This window comes from Parasteatoda tepidariorum, chromosome 6, assembly GCF_043381705.1.
Source record: "Parasteatoda tepidariorum isolate YZ-2023 chromosome 6, CAS_Ptep_4.0, whole genome shotgun sequence".
Classification (NCBI taxonomy): Eukaryota; Metazoa; Arthropoda; class Arachnida; order Araneae; family Theridiidae; genus Parasteatoda; species Parasteatoda tepidariorum.
Genome location: NC_092209.1, coordinates 61,573,144 through 61,595,435, shown reverse-complemented (window position 1 = coordinate 61,595,435; position 22,292 = coordinate 61,573,144). Strand labels below are relative to the sequence as shown.

Below are 22,292 nucleotides of genomic sequence, written 5' to 3'. Positions count from 1 at the left end.
CATCTTCGAATAACAAGTTTTGTAAGCAATGCACCTGCATCAAAACAATTAGGGCCATTATAAATTTGCACGAAATGTGGAAAACATTTTCTACAGCATCAAATTAGGACCATTTTTAATTTCAATATAACTCATCGGTTTATTGATTAAAAGCTTACTCGTGTTATTAACAGGTAATTTCTTTTTTTGACCGGATCGGAAACACTGGAGAAAAAAATTAGGAAAAAGTTGAAGTTAATTATTATTAATTTATCAGGGCAATACAGCTAAGATTTTATAAATTATAATTTAAATAAAGTACGGATTAATTAAATCTGACATAATTTAATTTGATTATATTTGAATTTATATGGTAATTGCAATATCAAAACCTAAACTTCAAATTTCGTTTAAAAAAGTAATAGTTTAAAAGTCAAACAATGTATTGTAAAATGAAACACCAGATTTAAAAACTTTATAATAATCAGGCTACAAGAAAAACTTTCGATTTAAAATCTTACCATAGACGTGTTACTACATCTGCAAAATAAAAAAATAAACTTAACGATTAAAATCCAACATTACAAACATTTCCTCCATAAAACACATCTGCCCGGGCACAGCAAGTTTAATTTTCTAGAAGAGAAATACAACCCTTTCCTTTCAACTGTAATTCTGTTCTTTAATTTTTTTTGTTGTTTTTTTTTTAAAGAATTACCACTAATTCTAACATTTATTCCTTGTTTCATTTCAGTTGAGTAAAAACTTACATCTTTTTATATCTGGTGCGTTAGACAAAATATTTTGAAAGTAACACTTTTGAAAACACGTGACCCGGACTTGAATAGAACCGTGCACTGTACACGCAGACCACTAACTAAAAGTAATTTAAAGTAAAAACAGAAGGTAAGAGGGTAGCGTGAAGCCAATCGAATAAAAGCCAGTTTTTTTTTCTTCTTTCCAGGTCAATGGTGCATCTTTCTTTCTCTTTGCTTAAGTAAATCAATCACCAACAAGCACACAGACGGATGAGTTAAGAAACGCCGCGTTGACCCGAAGATGTTTAAGATTATGCTAAACTTAGGAACTGTTACGCAGTGGATGCTATTTTGAGAATTTGTTATGATCGTTTTTATAGATTTTCTTGAGAACCAGAAGTTATAAAAAAAAAAAGTCCAGCAATCTCTGAAGGTGGATGAAAAACTGCAGAGGAATTATGACAAGAGGAAGAGCTTCTCAACACTTAGTTGGATAAGTTTTTTCCTCCTGCCTGGGATTGTGAACTATTTTAAGATTTTTCTTATGTTTTTTCTTTGAATAACGAATGTCAAATCCTTAAATAAGCTGAAATTTCAAGCTTGAGGACAGTAAAATAAACAGTTGATATTAAACAGGCGAAATCTGATGAAGACAGGGAAAGAAAGAGCAGACACTACACTCTATATAGCGACAGGGCTGAGACTACTTAGAAAAGAATAGAACTTTTCTAAAAGAGGACAAAATATATATATACTTTTTTAAATAAACTTATACAATTTTCCTTAATATTAAAAGCAGTTTTTCGTCATATCTGAAAAGATTTTTTTTTTCAAGGCGTTCAAGACTCAGGACGACAAGTTACAATGTACGTTTGGAATATCAATACCTCATTATACAATGCGATATTTACCTATTTAAATGTTTGACATTATATTTACATTAGTCAGTATTATCGCTACCCAAATAAAATTTCTTAATTCACAATAATCATTGATAATATTAGAGATATTATCGTTGTCGATAATTATTGTATATCCGGTACTAATCGCAAGAAAATATATAATCGATTTAATGGGCAAATACTGTGTGGAATATCGGTATCATGATATTTAAAAAACATCTGAAATTGCACTTTAAATATATTTGTAACCCTAGATGCAAAAACAAGTTCCTCCTTAACATAACAAAACAATATTTGTAAAATCTCACCCCCTAAGGATACTGATATCAATGATTATACACCACACTTCAGTATTTCTTCAAAAAAAAAAAAACTCTAATTACTATCAGATATAAAGTTGCAAATTTAATGAGAAAAAAAATTTAACTAAATTTCAATCGCCAAAAGTTTAAAAAAAAAAATTCTGATCTCTTATAATATTAAACACTATAATTTCGTAATGATAAAAATTAACGTATTTTGTAATTAAAATTTTTTTTTAAATTTGTAATCGATTAATTGCATACTAATACTTTTATTAATTCAAAAGATACGATTTTTCAAGTATTTACACTAAATTTATAAGTTCTGTATTGTCAATCACACACCACTTTAACCATAACCAAGCCAGTTTTTTAGGACTATCTTTTACCAGCCATAATAGGAACGTCACTTAATTTTGAACCCGGCCAAACGACGTGGGCGACATCTGAGCTGATACCTCTTTAAACTTTCATAACCAAGATGTTACATGATCCCTGCCGCATACAAACGCCGGTTTTTCAGTGATTAATCAGACTGATGTTCTAAATCATTTTTAATGAAAGAAAATGGTATACACGAATAAATACAAGAATATTGCTACCAAATGTAAATCAGGAAATAAATTTCAAAATTATATTAATATGTACAATATTTAGTTTTCCTTAATAACTCGAATGATACTGTTTTTCAAGTATTTACACTAAAAATTTAAAAAAATACCCTATTTAACGGTAAAAGAACAATGGAATTCTAGAAGGATATTAACATTGGAAATTCGGGTAAATGCCGATCCCTAGTTCATAACAAATTAGAAGGTAAAATTGAATAAACTTCCTTTCATAAACTTATTAACTTATGAATCAATATGATCAAATGTATCGCTAGATTTCAATTCACATTAACTACGTTATGTATCGGATTTGTCACTGATCAAAATTTAATTAGAGAGCTGGAATGTAATATAACTATGGAATGTACAAATAATAGTTCATATTGTATAAACGAAATTATATTTTGTTTTTTATTAACTCATCCTGAATAGATATCGGCTCCCACTGATTACGAGCGAATCAAACTATTTGCAAAGGAATGCTATAATTCGAAAGAGCGCGAAACTCCGAATGACTTGAAGGAACAATAAAAGAATGGCATGCGAGAACAAAATTTAGGAATTCCCCAATCCGAAATAAGTGAAGTTAGAAAAATGCATTTTTACTTATAAAGTATTTGGCATACCATGCAAGACAAAAGCGAAAAATCGAATTTGAAAAAACTACGGATTGCCATTACATTGCCAAATATATACTTATTGCAAAATGTTTTATAATAAATTTATAGATAATTAGAGATTAAGCGAGGGGCATATATACTGAGTCTGGTTATGATACAAAAAAAGTTAAATCTCTAAATTTTATATATCAATAATTCTAATTAGTATCTCAATAAATTTCAAGATGTTGAATGTATTTAAAGGAATTTTTTTTATAACAAAAATTTTAAACTTTTCGCTTTATTAGTGTTTATGACATGCTTAAGTAAAATTAAATATTAACAGGAAAAAAAATATGCTTACGTAAAAGCTAACAACCAAAGGAGTCCTTTTTTTTAAAAAATAAAAATCTTTTGAAGAAATATATTAACCTATTTCTCGTTTCTTCTAGATTGAGTGAGCACCATACAAATTTTAGTTTAATTATTAAAAATAATGTCATTTAAAAATTATGTCATAAAAAAAAAGAAACCAAAGCTTTAACTGTAACAGGCAATGGAATTTCCGCTTTAATTTATGCTTTCGTAACAACCATAAGTAGGATAAAAAATAAAAAAAAGCCTTGTTGGGATATTCGAATAACACAACTCAATAACCTATTATTTTTTTTTTTTTAAATTGCCCCAAAACAAAAAAAGTAACATTTTAAATTTATTATTTACAATATTGTGCTTCATTAAAATAGATTTCTGGGCAAAAACAAAGCTTTAAGAAGTAAAATTTTGATTCGATAACGCCTCAACCTGTATCGCAGCAATTAGGGAAATTAAAAACGTGCGGGTCTTTTAAGACATAGCATACCAGGGTTCCAACTAAATTTTAGAAGTAAAATAAAATTCCCACGACTTTTCCAGGTATTTCAGGTAAATCCAGATCATATTTTTTATCAAAACCATGCACTTTTCATCAGAAAACTAATTTTATTATTTGTATGCCAAATATTTGAATTTGTGAGCGAAAAAATATTGATGGAAAACTTACCCTAAAATGCAGAATTTTTACAACAAATAATTGTAATACGCATTAGACTTATTTAACTCTAATTTCAATAACTGATTACTTTAACTGACAATTACTGGCTATTTTTCAGGTATTATGTAGGAACTTTCCAGGTTTTTGAAGAAGAAAAAAATTTAACTTTTTCTGATTACCCCCCCCCCTTTTTTTTTTCTTTTAGAGTTAAAAATAAATTTCTCTACAATTCCAGATTTTTACCGGATTTCACTGCCCCACGGGAGTCCTGCATACGAATGCCTACACTTCAAGGAATTAAAATGTGATATTTACATTTTAATAATTATCAACCATAATAACGCAGGCGATCGCAAGCACTAAGATTGTTCAGTGTGGAAGAAAATTCTAATTCGCACTCGTAAACAAATAGCTCCATAAATCAAAATCATAAGCAACAGAATGATGAAATACGAAAGCAAAGCACATAAATATCAACACCAAAACAAGCTAAATTAACAAATACAGTCAATTCGCTATAACTCGAAGTACGATAACTCGAATATTACTATAACTCGATTTTTTTTATGAGGTCCCGACCCTTTTATCTTCAATTTCATGTTAATTATTCTCGATTACTCGAATTTTACTCCCTTTAACTCGATTTTTTTTTGGATCTTTTAAAGCAAGAAAAAAAAACTAGGAACTGATATCTTTCCCCTTCCTTTGCTAAACACACACAATGTCTTTCGCACTCTTCATGGAGAAGCTAAAGCTGTCCCTCTTGAAGTATGTGAACAGTGGTTAAATGAAACGTTACCAAATTTACTTCAAGGATACAGTGAAAATGATGTTTTCAATATTGATGAAATGGGTTTATTTATTAAATGTCTTCCAAATAAGACTATGATGTTTAAGGATGAAAACTGCCCAGGGGGTAAAATGAGCAAGGAACGTTTGACTGTCCAAATTGGAGGAAATGCGTCTGGGACAGAGAAATTGCCCTTACTTGTTATTGGAAAATACCGAAATCCCCGATGTTTCAAGAATGTAAAAACTTATCCTTTGGATTACAAGTCTAACAAAAAGTTTTGGATGACATCAGCTTTATTTGAAGACTATGTAAGAAAATTGGATCGGAAATTCTTCGCTAAAAAAAAGAAAAGTGATACTCTTAATGGATAAATGCACAGCACGTAGTGAGCTACCTAATTTGAAAGCCGTAAACTTACAGTTTCTCCCGCCAAACACAACAGCAAAGTTGCAGCCGATGGACCAGGGCATCATAAAGTGCTTAAAACAGTCTTATCGTAAATGGCTTGTCAGAAAAATGATCTTAAATATTGTAAGCATTTAGAAGATTTGTAATTAATAAGCATTAATTAAATAATCCGACAATATTTTGTAAGTCCAAAACCGAAACTAACGGTAAGTCGAACTTCCGATATGTCGAAGTTTTTCGTCAGTCCTATCAGATTCGAGTTATCGCGAATTCACTGTAGTAAATACGAGGGAAGAGATTCCAGAAAATTGTGAAATTGTTACGTATTTTCTGCTTCGATGATTAAGGAGACAAAAAACAAAGAATAATCAACTTTTTCATGCGTTTGTAAGAACAAGAAATGGAAATGGAATGATACCAATGCAAATGCCTATGGCATGGTGAAAGTTATAGCCAGGTATTTTCTTATGCTGCATGAACTCGTCTTGAAAAGATTAATGAAACTTCTCTACGATCATATTACCTATTGAAGAATCATTGAATTTTAAGTGTGCCCTTGAAAAAGTCCAGCTTATATAAGTCAATGAATTTACATGTAAAGTTTTAGCAATACTGTATTATTTATTGCATAATTCAAGCTTTATTTTATGCTTGCAAGCTGAATAGGTTGAAAATTGAAACAAAGAAATGCATTAACATCTAAATTAACTGTTGAAAATGTTTTAAAAAAATATACTTTCATGATAGGGATTTTTTCTTCTACATTTTTAGTGGAGCGATTTGAACTCTAAAGGAACATTTTTAATGCCTTATTACTGATTTTCGTTATTTTTTCCAACTGCAGAAGGGGAAAAAAAACATTTCTTTCGAGGAATTATAGTTTTAAAATAATAAATTTAGGGAGGTCAATAATTTCATTTCTCAAAAAAAAAAAAAAAAAAAAAAAAAAAAAAAAAAAAAAAAAAAAAAAAAAAAATTGTGATAGAACTATTTTTAAGTTAAAATATTTTGTGAAGAGTCGATTTTATGAGAAAATGAGAAGGTTCAGTTAACGAAGCCAAATTTTTCCAAAAATCACCCCAAGTCCAGAAATTCCCTAAGCGTAACATAATATTAATTTTTTGTGTTTGAAATAAAAAAGCAACAGTTTATATTTATTAATTTTAACTTATAAAACTGCTTATTACTACGATTAAACTTATAAAACTGCTCATTACTACGATTAAACTTATAAAACTACTCATTACTACGATTAAACTTATAAAACTGCTTATTACAATTAAACTTATAAAACAGTATTACTATTAAACTTATAAAATAGTATTACTATTAAACTTATAAAACTGCTAGTCGTGAAGCCAAAAGCAGCTCACTATTTGAGTAAAATTTTAAATTCTCGATCATTTTAGTCAATAAAGTTGATATTTTAAAAAAAAAGAACTCTAGATAAACTGCGGAAAAAAAGAAAAAAACAGAAGTGATAAAATATAAACATTTTGATTTTCCAAAGAGAAAAAAAAAAAAATCAGGTCAATAAAACTAAAGTTTCCCAGCAAAATGCTTAGTAATATCTCGAAAATAATGAATTATTCAATAAAATTAAGATAAATCATTTCTGTTTGTCAAAACATACAAAATAAAAAACGAAAGGAAAAAAAAAAATCACAATAAAGAAATGATTTTTATCGACCTATAAATATTTTCAATGTCCTTTCTTCACTAAAACAGTCGACAAATTTTTCGCTCACGCCTCCACAGCTTGAAGCATGACCTTCATTTTTCTAGTGCTGCTTTTCTGGGCCAAGAGATTCCGCTAAGGCGACGGGGAGGGGGGCAACTCCTCAAGCACCCCATCATCTTTTTTATTTACATTATTATCCTTGGGATGATTTGGGAAGGAATTTTTCACTCAAAGTTCTGTTTAAAGAAATCATTAAAGGAAAGAATGATGAGATCTTGAAATTGTAGAAAACGTATAAATGTAAACCCAAATTCTTATACTTTTTATCGTAGAACTTAGCTCACCCCTTGATTTGTTACAAAGTCAAAAAGTTTTTGGTTAAAGTTTAGAAAACTGCATGCGAATTTATATATTTAAAATTAGGTAAAATTCAATAGATATTTTGTCAGAAAATATCGAAAAACGGCAATATTTCACAACTTTTACTGATTAGCATTATTTTCGCATTGACCAATATTTTCGTAATCTAAACTAAATTAATCAACACCGAATAATATCGTATTCGATAGCAATCGCGATATTGTTTATACGATATTCATCACTGTCTAAAATTATTGCAATATTATTGCGTATGATAATCATCAACAGTTCTCACGTCGATATCTATCTTAGAACATATCGTCATTCCAATGTTTAAAAAATATTCATTTCGCAATGTGCTAATATTAAGTTTATGCAAACAAACCATTTTTCTAATATTTTTTCAAACGGACTGATTAAAATTTAAAATGTTTTTGTTTTTTTGTCGGATCGGGATCAAAAGTTACTCCACATAGTCGATGTCCAAATTTTACGGTTCTGGAGTTATAAAATATTCAAAATAGCGTCTCGGACAGAAAAAGTACAGAGTAAAAGACAGAAAAATACTGAGAAAATACAAAAGAAAAGCTGAAAAATAGAGGGTTCTTTTTGAGCAGGCATGCAAAATAGAAATCAAATTCACTCAAAGATAGGATTATAAACAAACCAGTGAGCTGAGAACCTATCCCGGATTATATATAGAATCTATTTTAAATGAAAATTGGCAGAACTGATTTTGAAAATCATTCTGAACTAATCTAATACCTTTAACCAAGCTAGTGATTGAAATTATTAGTCGTAAAAGCTTCAAAATATACATAAATGATAAGACATTTAAAACCAAAATGCGCATTTAGCACCAACTAAAAAAACAATCTTAATAGTTACGTTGACAAAGCGTTTCGTCACACTGCAGCAAGGTCAGACAAAACTTGAAGAAATGTTACATAAAAAAGCAATCACATGCCTCTGGAAATTCCACTTCCTTTATTAACATAAGTGCTGAAACTATTAAATAAAAACTCCAAAACGATTGTCGGCCATTCGGACATTTTATCACAATACAAATAACTTAGAAGTGCATCGAAGCAGATATCCTCTTCTGACACGCAAAACTGATAAACGACAACGCCTTCACGCAAACGCGGACAATTTTTGGAAATTAGGTACAATGAAAAAAGAACATTTTGGTCCCTAAACACATCTTTGAAACTTTAACTTTACAAGAACTCAAAAATTCGATATCAGATACTACTTCTATAACACCCAACTTTTGTATTCTGTAGAAAATAAACACACTGGTATCCTATCAGCCACAGATTTGTTTGGAAAATGTAGCCATTCTAAACTAAACTGCCAATAGTAGTTGTAAATTTCGACATAACTCTGTAGTTTTATCTTTAACAATCAAACATAACTATCATTCCAAAGAGATTGGATCCGCTAGTCGATGATTTGAATGTTTTCATACTATCAATTACGATGAATCACAGTAATTCAAGAGTCAGGCGGATCTTCAAAGCAAGCAATTTTTTGAAATTAGAATCCAAAAATATATATATATATTTTTTGTGACAAAATAGATTTATGAAAAGCGATAAGGAAAATAGAAATTTTCAAGAACTTAAACGATTCTAGACTGCCAATCACAGCTTTTTTTTTTTTTCCACATCTCTGTATCCTTATTTTTAACAATCGAAATATCTATCATTCAGAAGTGATAGAAGTCGCCCACTCGATGATTTGAACGTTTCCATATTGGTAAGTAACTAAGAATCACAGCAATTCAAAAGTCAATGCGGATCTTGAGAAACCAAAAAAAATTTTTTTAGTGACTTAATAGATCTATGAAAATGCGATGAAAAAATATAAATTCAAAAGAGCTTAAAAATTAAATGTCAGATATTAAGACACTTTAAAGATCACACTAAACTTTCTTTTTCTGATGAAATAACATAAATGGTATTGTAAAACAAATTTCACTCAGATGTCTGCAAAATGTAATCATTCTAAACTGCCGATCATAGTTTTTTTTATCCAAATCTCTGTAGTTTTATCTTTTAACTATCAAAAAGATCTATCATTCAGAAGTGATTGGAGCCTCCCACTCAATGATTTGAATGTTTCCATATTGGTAAGTAACTATGAATCACAGCAATTCAAGAGACATGCGGATCTTCTTCTGCCCTACTTAATAAGGACCACGACGATGTGTGACTGACTAGCCGTGACGCAAGTTGTAAGGAAAAGTAGCTCGTGAATTTCTTGTCTGGGTTGAAATCTCTGTTGCCGGAATGGGCCCGAGCAAGGGACGCATAATAATCTCTGTGAAGTCGTAGGAGTGATGTGGGAAGTTTCTTGAACCAGGTGAGTTCGAAAAACCTATGACGAAATACACAGCACACTCAAAACATTCTAGTTATTGGACAAAACGAATCATCAAGGTCATTTGAATATCTTGAATCAGCTTATTAAAGTGAATTACTGATTCGAAGCAGTGCTTCAAAAAGTTGATTTGAGCAATATACATATAAGAGCTAATTTTGCTCAATTATAAAAAATAAAAAAAATATTACAATCATTCAAATTTACCCTCGTTTAATTTCCGTTCAGTTGATAAGAGTTCTACAGTTTCAGAAAAGTATTTTAATCGCTTAACATTAATTTGAAATAAAAATATTTCTAAGTTGTATCCCAAGATATTCTTTATGTTAACTATATTGGGCTAACTACGTCATACGTTCTTGATTCAGAGAAGCATAAACTCTACCTGTACTCTAGAAGACTATTGCACAGAAGATTGCAACCAAGAAACCATAGTTGCACAAAAATTATGTTATGGTTGAAATAATAAATATTCAAGCCAAATGCGATATTAATTTAGGAAATAAAACGCATCCACAAAATCCTCTTAAAACCAATATATATATTTTCATTATTTCAGTTTAAATATAGGTAACCACTAACAAAACTTAACGCATATAAAATAAAGGAAATTAATTCACGGATCGTAAGTTTAATCCTACATGGAAGAATAAAATTTTTCTGCTACACATTAACTTCGAACTCGCGCTCTATCAACACCTTCTAGAAGTAGAAAGGCCTCAGCACGGATCAATTTAGTAGTCCGATGTGACGAAGTTAACTGCGCAGTAGACGAAAAATAAGAAAGATGTCATTACGTTAGGGGTACTAAGCTGCGCAGTGGTTGAAAATACAAAATATGTCATTACGTTTGGACTAGTAAGGGATATTTATGGTAACCCGTGCTGAGGCCTGTTCTTTCTAGGAGGTGTTGGCTCTATGCGCACAAACTGTTCTTAAAATAAGAGACAGGGCACACTATTGGGCATAATGAGATGAAATAATTCAACTGCGATTCCCTGATCTACTTAACTAAATTAAATACTACTTAACGATCGTATATAATTACTCATCTCAAACTATAATTAAATAGTTATGATTAAAATCCTTAGTAGTATCGAAATTTACACATTGCAGTGTAGACACAATAAAAAAAACTTACACAACGGACATCCGCGGCATTGTTATATATTGATTAAACTGTTGAACCATGATAGGGTTACAGTTAAATTTAACACACAAAACAATTTCCTCTTGACTATGCAGCAAAGAAACAATATCAAAGTTTAATTTATTTTAATTTGATTAGATACAAGTGTTGAATTGAAATTTAGGGTTGCGAGGCAAAAGACAAAATAAAAACAAATTTCATAACATTTAAATTTTTTTTTCTTAAAAAGAAACGCCTCAATCTTCTCGAAAGTAGAATAATCCTAGTAAACTTATGATAAGAGGGTTAAAATTAGGCTGTTATCAAAGTACAATTTACAAAACCTATTTAAAAATGGATCACAAAATTCTTATTAGAAAATCAGGTAAGAAAAATTTTATGAAAACTTCACATAAAAATCATGATCACCCTCTCAACCAGCGTCGACGCCCAACTTTGCAAAGAACAGGTGATTCCGTGATTAAAAAGGTTATAATTCCGTATTGGACACTTCCCGAAGTATAAAGGGGAAAAAAAGCACGCGATTCAGAATTTGCACACAACTGGTAACCTGTTTGCCAAGGTCAAAAAAAATTAACAAAAAACACATTTAAAATAAGAAATTTAACTTCGGCCACAAAACCTAATAAAATAAATTAAACTTTGGATAACTAAGCTTTAAATACAAAGATTTCAATAAAATTTCGAAACATTTCCATAATCGAACAATAAATTTCAGAGTCGATAAAGTTACAGTTATAGTGTCGAGCCGACTCATCGTAAAGTTTGCTAATAAATGATATTCCATTTTGAACATTAGATATGAGCAATAAAAGGAGGCATTAAATCAAAAGGCGGATAGAACAAGCATCGAATTCGCCATAAAAATTGTAAACAAATGTTACTCCTAGATATTAAGTTCATTGATTTCATTCGAACTGAAATGGAGAAAAGCATTTTGGCAATAGCTACATAATATCTAACGGCAAATTAATATTTAAAATGCGAATAACGAAATTTGCAACGTTACGATTCAAAAACGCAAACAACTTTTACTTCATAAAACGCAGATACTTATTCAAATCTCTGATTGGCTGAGTTAACTACGCTTCAACTTCCTGTGAAATATCGACTTAAATTTTATTATCACTTCAAAAAAAGCAAACGATTTTCATCGAATTTACAATTAATTCTTTATGTCATCCTATCACGTTCACTGTCACCTTAATTTCTTACAAAATGTTTCCTTTTTCCTTCTCTTCAATACTAAATACAATTAAATGGCATCAAATCAGCGATTGCAAGAGAAAAGAGAAACTCTTGGATCTAAATATATCAAAATAGGTATGAAACATTTATTTTGTAAAAAAAAAAAAACAATTCTCAACTGCGTAATCAATATTACTCAGTACAGAAGCCAATTTCAAAATGCTTGGTTACATGTATTTCACGTTCTAATTATAAAAAATTTTTAGTTTTACAAGTTATTTAAAGAAAATTTTAAACACTTTTATTCAGAATACTTTAGTATTATCTCTAAAATAATAATAATTGCATCTTGAAAATATTGATTTGAGATAACTTTCAGAACGTTGAATATACATAATATAGTAGCTATAACCGGGAAAAAAATGGTAATCATTACTACTGTAATTTTATATTTGTTTAACATCGAAGTAATGGTATGGCTAATGATGACAGAGTCAATTTATTCATTCAACAAATCTGATCCAGTTTTAACGACGCAGATAGTTTACATAGTTGAATAGTTTACATAGTTGTGCTAAATACTATGAGGGTATTAAACCTCAATTTCCATAACAAATCCTGGTAAAATTGAGACAAAAAAAGATAATCGGATATCCTTCGAAGGACGAAAATCGAATTTTACAATCTTAATTACTAAATCTGATAAGATCAGAGCTATAAAGGCACACTTGCCCTATAACTGAAAAATAATTTTTATATTCAACATTCAGCAGAACACATTTGTCGATATGAATTTTTAAAAAAAATTATGTATGGTGAATGCCAGATAATCACTGATACAAAAAACTATGAATGTCGATACTTGGCAGATATCGATATCTTACCTTATCAATACAACCAAAATTGTTGCCAATTATTTTAAATTGCGAAAAACGAATACGTAATTTTGTGAATTCATGGAAAAAAAAGTCGTAGTTTGGTGGGGGGTACAAAAATCCGCTTTTTCAAACTTTTTATAGTTTTTGTGTAAAATCTACTTACAATTTTATAAATGTGAAAACACTATTCTGTTTTTGAGAGATAGAAAATACACAAAACCATGTCTTTTAAGGAGTTATAAAATTATGAATTAAAAAATACAGCAAAATTAGGAAATTTTGTTACTAGCCAATGGCCAGTAGTAGTGTTTTTATCAAAGGCCACTTATCCAAAAGTTGAAAATTATAATTTTAAAAAAAATTTAAAAAACAAATATATTATTTATAAAAAGGATTTTTCATGCACTTCTCAAAATCTGATATACATTGCAATGATCATTTCTACAATGAAAAAAAGTAAGAAATAAGTGAAATAAAGCAATTTTGAGAGAATTATAAAATACCATAGTAAATTCCAATTTTTAAAAATAAAATGCACATTTTCGACGGAAAAAGTGGCATCGAGAGGCAATTGTAAGACAATTTTATAATCGTCATCTTTTATATTTAATCACCCTCTGCTCTAAACGGTGAGACTTTTAGTTTTGACTTATAACCATTATAGTGTCAACATCATGTCCATGTCTTTCACAATTTTGCATACAACACAGATGAATAAAATGTTAAACCAGAGGAGAAAAGGAAAAAAAAACATTAAATTACGAATTTTAAATCCGAAATAAAAATAAATATGAAAATGAATTAATTTCTTAGACCAAGGAGAAAAAATAAATACATAAAAGAAAGCATTTTCAACACCTTGACTTTCCAATTTACTTCCGGCCATATGGACGCGCAATGACCCCGAAATAATCGCGGTTAAGTCCAAGGATTTTGAAAATAGAATTAACTCGCGCGTTTCTTAAAAACTCATCCTTCAGTTAATTTATCAGATTAACAAGACAGAAATTTTCCATGAAATTAAGCAGAGATAGAAAGAGCTGATTAAATAAGAAAGCATGAACTTTAACTTCACTTTATAAGAAAACAATAGACCAGCGGAAGTTAAAAATTTAAATAATCGCACTTTGTAGACAATGCTCACCTGCATTTAAAACAAGCAAAATAAACTGAAAAAGAGCAATCACACATTGATGATGTAAATGCTGTATGATTGCTTAATAATCTCATCACAGACAAAATACCAATAAATTATGATAAATTTATGATTTATTTTATTTAGTGGTATACATTCAAAACACATGCTGGTACGAAAATTTAAACAAAATAGTTGTAAGATAAATGTCAAAACATGTAATACAAAAATTAACTACAAATATGCACAAGAGACATTAATGCATTTGCCTTGATAAAATTGATAGTTACCAACTTGATACCAAATTTACTATATTTCTTAATAATTACATTTAATAACGGCAAGATCAAAAAGATTGACTCGAGTTATATAATTTATTTTTGTTAAACTTAAAACATTAACGAAAAATCTAAATTAAGAACTCTTTACAATTCAGTGGATACAGATATATGGGTAAGATAGTTGAAGTCTTTATCAAGTACCAATATCCCCCCCCCCCTCAAAAAAAAAGCTTCTTCAAAAATTTATACAAAGCACAATTATATTAAGAAAGCATAAAATGCCCAAATGCATAAATAACAAACTCTGCACCAATAAATATTAATGCAGAAGAATTAAGTGCCACAATTGAAGGGAAAAATTAAGTTCATTGCTTTAAAATCAGCGTATTTTGAACAAATTTCTTTTACCACAATCACTTAACAATAAATACCTTCAAGACAATAATACCTTTATAATAAATACCTTCTTTCCTCAAATAGAATCTAGATTTTTTTTTCCTTTTAAAAAAATATTTTGTTTATAATGCACAACGCAAAGGCAGTTCTCTTACTTTCTTAAGCTTGCTTTTTTTTTAACAGAATGGTAGCTGATAAAATTGGGTAGCTATTGATTTATTCCATTCCAAAAAATTATTTTAAAAAAGAAATTTTTAAAAATCCTGTATGAAACTGAATTCAAAAAACGCTTATTAGATGCACGCATATTTTAATCTTCATTTTATTAATTTCCTTATTAAGTTCTATTTAATTTTGTTTTAGTTAAACAATAAAGATTTTGCTATTACCAATTTTCACTCAAATTTAATGTTTAAGGAAACGGTAAGGAAAATGTCATTAAATTTAAAATTTTATATATAATTACATAGACTATCACACAACAGCAATCCGACCGGTTCTTTCTCGATAAAATAAATATTTAAACCAAACACTACATATTTGTCAAAGCTCGCTAATACAGATAACTTCCTCAGGAAATTGGTTTTCGCGAGTTTTCATAATTAAAAAGGAAACCCCCGGAAGTGATATCTTTGTAAACTAGCAACATTCGAAAAGAATCAAGGAAAGCAGTAATCGCTCTGTTTACCAATCGTATTTTAAAAACCCCATTCACGAGGAGAAAAAGGTATCAATTCGAACTTACTGCTGAATGTGTCAACAATTCGATATTTATGAGCAATCACCAAATGGCACGCAACTTCCAAGTACCATACCTTCTCTTCCTGAAAAGAATGTTTGATTGGCCTTGAGCGAAGTATTTAAATTATTGAGCTTGAAAACAATCCTACGCGCTCTTATTTCGTTCCATTCTGAGGAAAAATTACCTCATTGTTTAGATAATGTGTAATTGCTTACTAAGTCACTTGGAGAGACAGAGAAAAAAAAAATCCAACCAAGATCGTTATCGATTGGCAGTAGAACACTATCTGCCTCTTATACATATAAAAAAAAAATCGAAATTTTATCTGAGAGACATCGACAAGTTAAAAGATAATTATTAATTTAATATATTTTACCCCATTTTGAAAGCATAATTCGTATGCCATATTAACTCTTTGTCAGGTTTCGGTAGACCAGGTGTTAAAACTTTAAAATTTTAACCTGAATACCTGTGTATAAGATAAGTTTTAAAGTAGCAGGGGAGAATTCGAAAGCTTAAGTCATTTAGGAATCAAACAAATTTAAAACGTGGGATTAGGGACAGTAATTTATTATCTACTTATATCATTTGCCCTACTCACGAGGAAACAGGCTACAGTGTTTAGTGAAATTTCTTTAGGTAAGTACTCAGCTTCGTAGCTATGGAGGGGAAAATCGGATTTTGAGAATGAAAAATCAAAGAATCTTTTTCCTCAATGAAGAAGAGGCATAGTTTTCTAATAGTTTAAAATAATAACCGAAATACTATTGGAAATTCCTAAAAAAAAATAGTATTTCTGTAAGCTTTGACAGTATTGCATAGCCTCATTTTAAATAATGTAACCATGTAGAAAAGTTTATGAAATCCCTAGTACTAGAGATTTCCTAGTACATACTGCTTCCTTTTTCTTTCTCTTCATGGGGGGGGGGGTCATTAATGCGGATTATTTGACAAAATCTCGAATAAACACTACCTTTTTCTCCAGCTAATCTGCGAAGTATTTTTCCTTTTTTTTAAAATATAAAGCACATGCTTTCAACTTTCTGCGCAATGCAGATTTTTGTAATATGTCCAAAATACTATTAAATTAATAGTTAACCCGAATTGGAAGAAAAGTGACGGCAACCATTTTTGAAATTAGAGAACTGGACACAAAATATTTAAAAATCAATGATTTATCAAAAATTTTATTAAATGAACAGAACGATACAAAGTTTTAAACTAGATGTAGTTAAACTTGCGATGATATGCACTAAAGGTAAAATCATCAAACGGTACTAGAAAGTAGGTAGAGCGAAGAGATGAAAGAGAGAAAAAATAGGAACCAGTATTTATTCAACAACACTATCTTTAGCGATTAAAAACAAATTAAGACAGATACAAATTGATCAATTAAATAAAGACACCAACTACTTAGTAAATACATTTCACTTAATGGAAGTTTTCAAAAATGCACACCTTGTTTTAAAAACCGATTGACAAAAGGCTTCCCAAAGAAATGAGATTGAAATTGGTTCTCAGCCTAGTATCTAGGTCACTGAGACACTAGACAACACAAAGTTTTGAAAAGAATAAAAAGAAATCTAGAGGCAGACAGTTTATTGACGAGACTTACTTTTTATTGAAGGAAAATCGATGAAACAGAAAACGTCCAATAAGCGGAAAGAACCAATAATCAAAGCCTGGTAAAATGGAAAGAACTGCCGAAAATAATATTCATCACAAAGCTTTTAAATTAAGAATAGTAATTGCTTTCTCAAGAACCCAGTCTATGTTGGTATTTTGGTAGCGTTCTAGACCTACTCCAGGGTGCGTAGCATTTTTAAGAAGCGCTCATTTTTTATAAGTCCTTAAAAGTGCTTTCGAGGTTTATAAAAATTGCTTCATTTTTTATCTTCTAAAAAGAAATTTTTTCTTTGCCGTGTCGATTATCGTTACAAAAAAAAAAAAAAAAAACGCACGATTTTCACAATTTTTTCTGAATATTTATTATTTTATGATTGTGTTAAGTTTTTGAAAATTGTTTTGAACTTTATCGTTTAAAGTTAATAAATTAACTTTAAATGATAGAAAAAAAATTTTACTACTGCACAGATACCATTTTTCTTTTCTTTGAAAAGTGATTAAAAATATTTTTGAGTGCTTAAAAAGTACTTATTTTTTGTTAAAAAATTTGGCTACGCACCCTGTACTCAATGACTTAATAAAAATTGGAAATATACCTTTAGTTTTAAAACCATAAAATAAAGAGTCATTAATTCAAATATAAATTAATATTAAACAAATTGGTAATACGACTAGCAACTATTCTACAAAAGCTCTTTAAGCACGCATTTCGAAAAGAAAAACAGAATACGTATCATAAATTTATTAAACTTACGTTTAAAATTACAATAAACGTCGGACGCTTATTCTGACTACATATCCCTACCCTATAATTTAATATGGAGAACCTCACTACTACTTCAACTTCAGATAAATGGGTACCAGTTCGCCTGGAAAGTAAAGGCGACCTGTGCGCAATACTCACCACATAGTCATAATTATGCCATTTGTCACGCGATTGTGAAGCAATAATGTTAAAGACTCCCCTGGCTAATAACGCGCTACTGCGACATTGCTTAATTTTACTCAGTTTATTCAGAGTAAGTTCTTTATATACTGGCTAAATGAAATAAATCAAATTGTCTTTAGAGTTTATCCGAATAACTTTAGAAGAAACTTTCACCTGCAGTAATTTAGTGATTAACTAAATTACTTCTTTCATTACGGTATTAGATGCAAAGAGTGCCAATGGGCTTATAAAATTTCCAAATATTTCCTGAAACTTGGACTCCAGTACCAAACCAGTTTTTTTCTTTTTTTTCTCTTAAACATTAATACTGCCGTGCAATTGAAAAAACGTAGAATCCGAGAAAAGTGGCTTGACAGCTTTTTTCTTTCTGTTGCTATAATGCTAAAACAGAATTTCAGAAAACAGATAAAACGAAATTTATTTTTGAAAAAATATTTTTGCAACAAGTAGTTCATCATACAGAGATGCAAATTCATACAAATCCCAATTTTGAATTTTGTCGCTTACGTTGATTTTTCCTATCGCACGACAGAATAGGAGTTAAGAATTCTACAAAAGAAAAAAACAAGTGACCTACCAGAACTATTAAATTAGAATATGGATAGCATACTAAAAACATGTTGCATGGGTGAGTGGTAGAAATAGTTCATCCTGACTATCATAACCACTAGATAAAAATGCCAGAAAATTCTAAAACAATTCTTGATCCGAATAAGAAGTTCTTTAAAAACGCGCTCTATCATGCCAGGGCACAGTCACTCTTACAAACTACACCAATGACGATGGCATTCTTACTTTTTCCAATAAAAGATCTCAATGGGACACAAAAGGTCACCCCTGGTCATATCCTTAGAACACCTTTTTGAACAGAGAAGGCTGAAGTAGGCGTGCTTCGAAAACTAATGATAAATGAGTTCAGCTTGGTGTACCTAATCTGATAATGTCTGTACAAATGAGAAATCGCCATTCGTAACCAATGTGTTAGATAATTGGTTTGTCATAACAGATACTTAAAAAGCAAATAGATAAATTAAAATGTTAACTTATTGGATTTGCTGGTCAACACTTCGCTATAGCACCAGATTTGGGAATTTATAGATATTAACACAAGTTCAATGATGTGTTATTACAATAGAGTTTATGCATACTATAATAGATATAAAAGTTGAAACTGTGCAAAGAGAGAAAAGAAATTTGGGAAATAAATAAAGATTGAGCAAAATCAACGCGACTGTGTAAAAGTGTCCAAAAGTTTAGCATTTTTCAATGATCAAAGCGTTACATAACATTAAAAATTCATTAAAAAAAACTTCACTTCAAAAAAAAAAAAAACTGTCAAAGATGTCGCGTGTAAATTAAAAGGATAAAACGAAATGACCTAGATATTAAACAATCCACAGCCTCGATACCTGGCTATCATAAAGAGAAAAAAAAATTAAAAACACTAATAACCTATTCTGAATAATGTTTTAGACTTAAAATTTAAAAGGTGAAAAACAATTACTGAAAATAAAAGAATTATTTATTACAATGCCATTAGAATTTGAATAGCCTTTTTTAAAAGAATCGCAACAAAATAAAGAGACTTCAATGGAGAAAATGATAAACATAAAAATATTTAGACATATACTGTTTTTCCTTTTAAACGTGTTGTGACATCAATTTCCGATAGAATTCAAAGGTATATAAAAGTACAGAGGTCAAAAGTTTAAAATGATTGACCTGAAGAATTTCACGCTATACTTACATGAGAAAACTATTGTTTTGAACGCTAAATAACGAGAATTGTTCATTTTGACCCCGAATAGCAGCATTTCGTATAAATTTAAAGAGAACTATTACGGTATATAAAATTCCAAATAAAATCAGTTGCTTTTGGAAACTTATTCCTATGGATTTAGAATGTGCACTTCACTTCTATAAAACATTCGAAATAAGTCATAACTGGATTACTAAAGTATAGTTTAATCGCATTGCATTTTTTTCTTTAAAAATAAATCAAATTGTGATTAAAAAAAAAAAAAACGTTAAGCGTATAATTTTCAATTATCAACATACAAAAGTAAATACAAAACTAAATAAACAAAGGGAAAGACTTAATCAGCAAAAGATCCCTTCGCGTTTAAAAAAAAAGTTGTAAATTCATCGAAACGTTAAGGTTTTTAAAAAAGTAATATTGTGAAATTAAATCACAAAATAAAAATTTCCCACAAAATTTTAACTTTTAAAATTACCGATAAACAAATAACATCAGCATACTATTTTCTATCAAAAACTTTATTCATGCATGTTAGACACGCTATATCACTAAAAAAGTTAGTTTGCAGCATTTTTATAAATAACATTTAAATACAGAATTAATATTATAAAGAAAACATTCCATAAATGAGATTAGTATTTTAAACAATAATTATCTTTAAATTAAAAATTTCAAGAAAATAATTACAATTATAGAATATTACTCCAAAGTATTCCCAGAGTTTAAAACAAATCAAAGTAACGAGCTAAACAAAATTAAGTATTTTAAACAAAACTTTTAAATACTATGGAGAAAGAAGAAAAAAAAGGGTACACTTTTTTTTTTTTATTATTATAAACTAACCCTAACGTTTCGCATTTTTAACAGTCTATGTTCTCGACAAAAATTTTAAAAGCATTGCAATCATCTGACTATAGTAAAATTTAGTTATTATTTAGACTTGATAGTACACTGAGAGTAGTATAATAGAGGTTTTTTACTATAGGTATTAATGAAACAAAGATGCCACTTACTTTTATAAACAAATCTGACTAAGATTATAAGATCCAGGTGGTTTAGTTTACTACAAAGTAATGTTATTTTTCTTAATTCCGGGCAAGTCCAACACCTAATTCAAAATCCCACTTCACTTATAACTTCACCGACTGATTCAGAATGACAACTTCTCTCATCAAAGGTAAATTCCAGTCTGCGCTCTACAACCATGTGAAAATGAATCCCGCACAACAATCAGCGCCAGTGTCCGCGGTGCGTCTAAAACCGTAACTACTCTCCTCCGTTCCGTAAATGCACGTGTGGAAAATGAGAAAGAAATATACAAAGGTTTTTATCACGGATTTGGAGGTGGACCGATCGCGTATTGACCTTATTTCTCAATTCTTGGGTATTCCTTAGTTTTCACAACTGAGGAGAACATCGTGCTTTTTCCATGAAATAAAACACGGATTTCCGGCTTCGGTTTTTTTTTTCTTTCGGAATAAAAAGATTCTACAATCGTTTATATCTTTTTTAATGGTGTGAAAAATGAATTTAAAGTTTTTATGAATTTTAAACATTTTTATACCACACAATGAATTATTCATTAAATATGCATAAGAAATAAAGTCACACTACTGTTGTTCACTAATATCAAAGAGCAGGATATTTCTCAAATTCTGGTAGAAATCAGTTAAATTTAACTTACAAATTTTCGACACTTTACAAAATATTTACATACATTTCTTTAAACTTTGAACCACCTCCCATGAAATAAATCAATAAATAAAATAAAAGGATCGGATTTTTTCCAAAAATAATTTAAAGTTAAATCTTTTGGATCATTTTAAATTTGAAAAAAAAAATTAAAAAAGCAATAATAATAAAATTTTAATAATAAACAATAACAATAATAGCAAAATTTTTAAATTAAAAAACACTATATTAAAAAGGAGGTATTGAATTTGTATACAGTTACAGAATAATGATATTGTAGAATCCATATTTTACTTAGATTTTAAAATATTGATTACAAGCAATTTTACACTAAAAAAAAAAAAAAAAAAAAAAAAAAAAAAAAAAAAAAAAAAAAAAAAAAAAAANCTAAATTTAATGATATAACAAAAACATGAAAAAAAACACAAATAAAAATAAACAAATGTGTGCCGTTTTCACTTTGTTTTTTGCTTAAGTCTACATAAGTGTAAAGTTTTACACTTTCCTTTGCTGGATAGAAGTTATTTTGATTCCTTTATTTTTTTTCAGAAATAGTTTAGAGTGGTTGCAAGAATCTAAGGAATCGTTTTTTTTTTTCTTCCCCTTCACTTATTAGATTTTTTATTATTTTGTTTATTTATTTATTTTCGAGTTAATTATTAATTAGTTAAATGTCAAATGTTGT

At 29.3% G+C, this 22,292-nt stretch overlaps 1 protein-coding gene across 2 annotated transcripts in view; it reads right to left on the bottom strand.

The window, feature by feature from the left end:
• The window catches only part of LOC107457179 (CD109 antigen), a 66,821-nt gene extending 45,615 nt beyond the window's left edge, over positions 1-21,206 (bottom strand). Inside the window, exon 1 of one of the 2 annotated variants that reach the window (XM_016075277.4) lies at positions 20,929-21,206. The gene's annotated coding sequence lies outside the window, so the exon portion shown is untranslated. The remainder of the gene's footprint in view (positions 1-20,928) is intronic. The other variant, XM_016075279.4, reaches the window with a different exon arrangement.
• Positions 21,207-22,292: the final 1,086 nt, after the last annotated feature.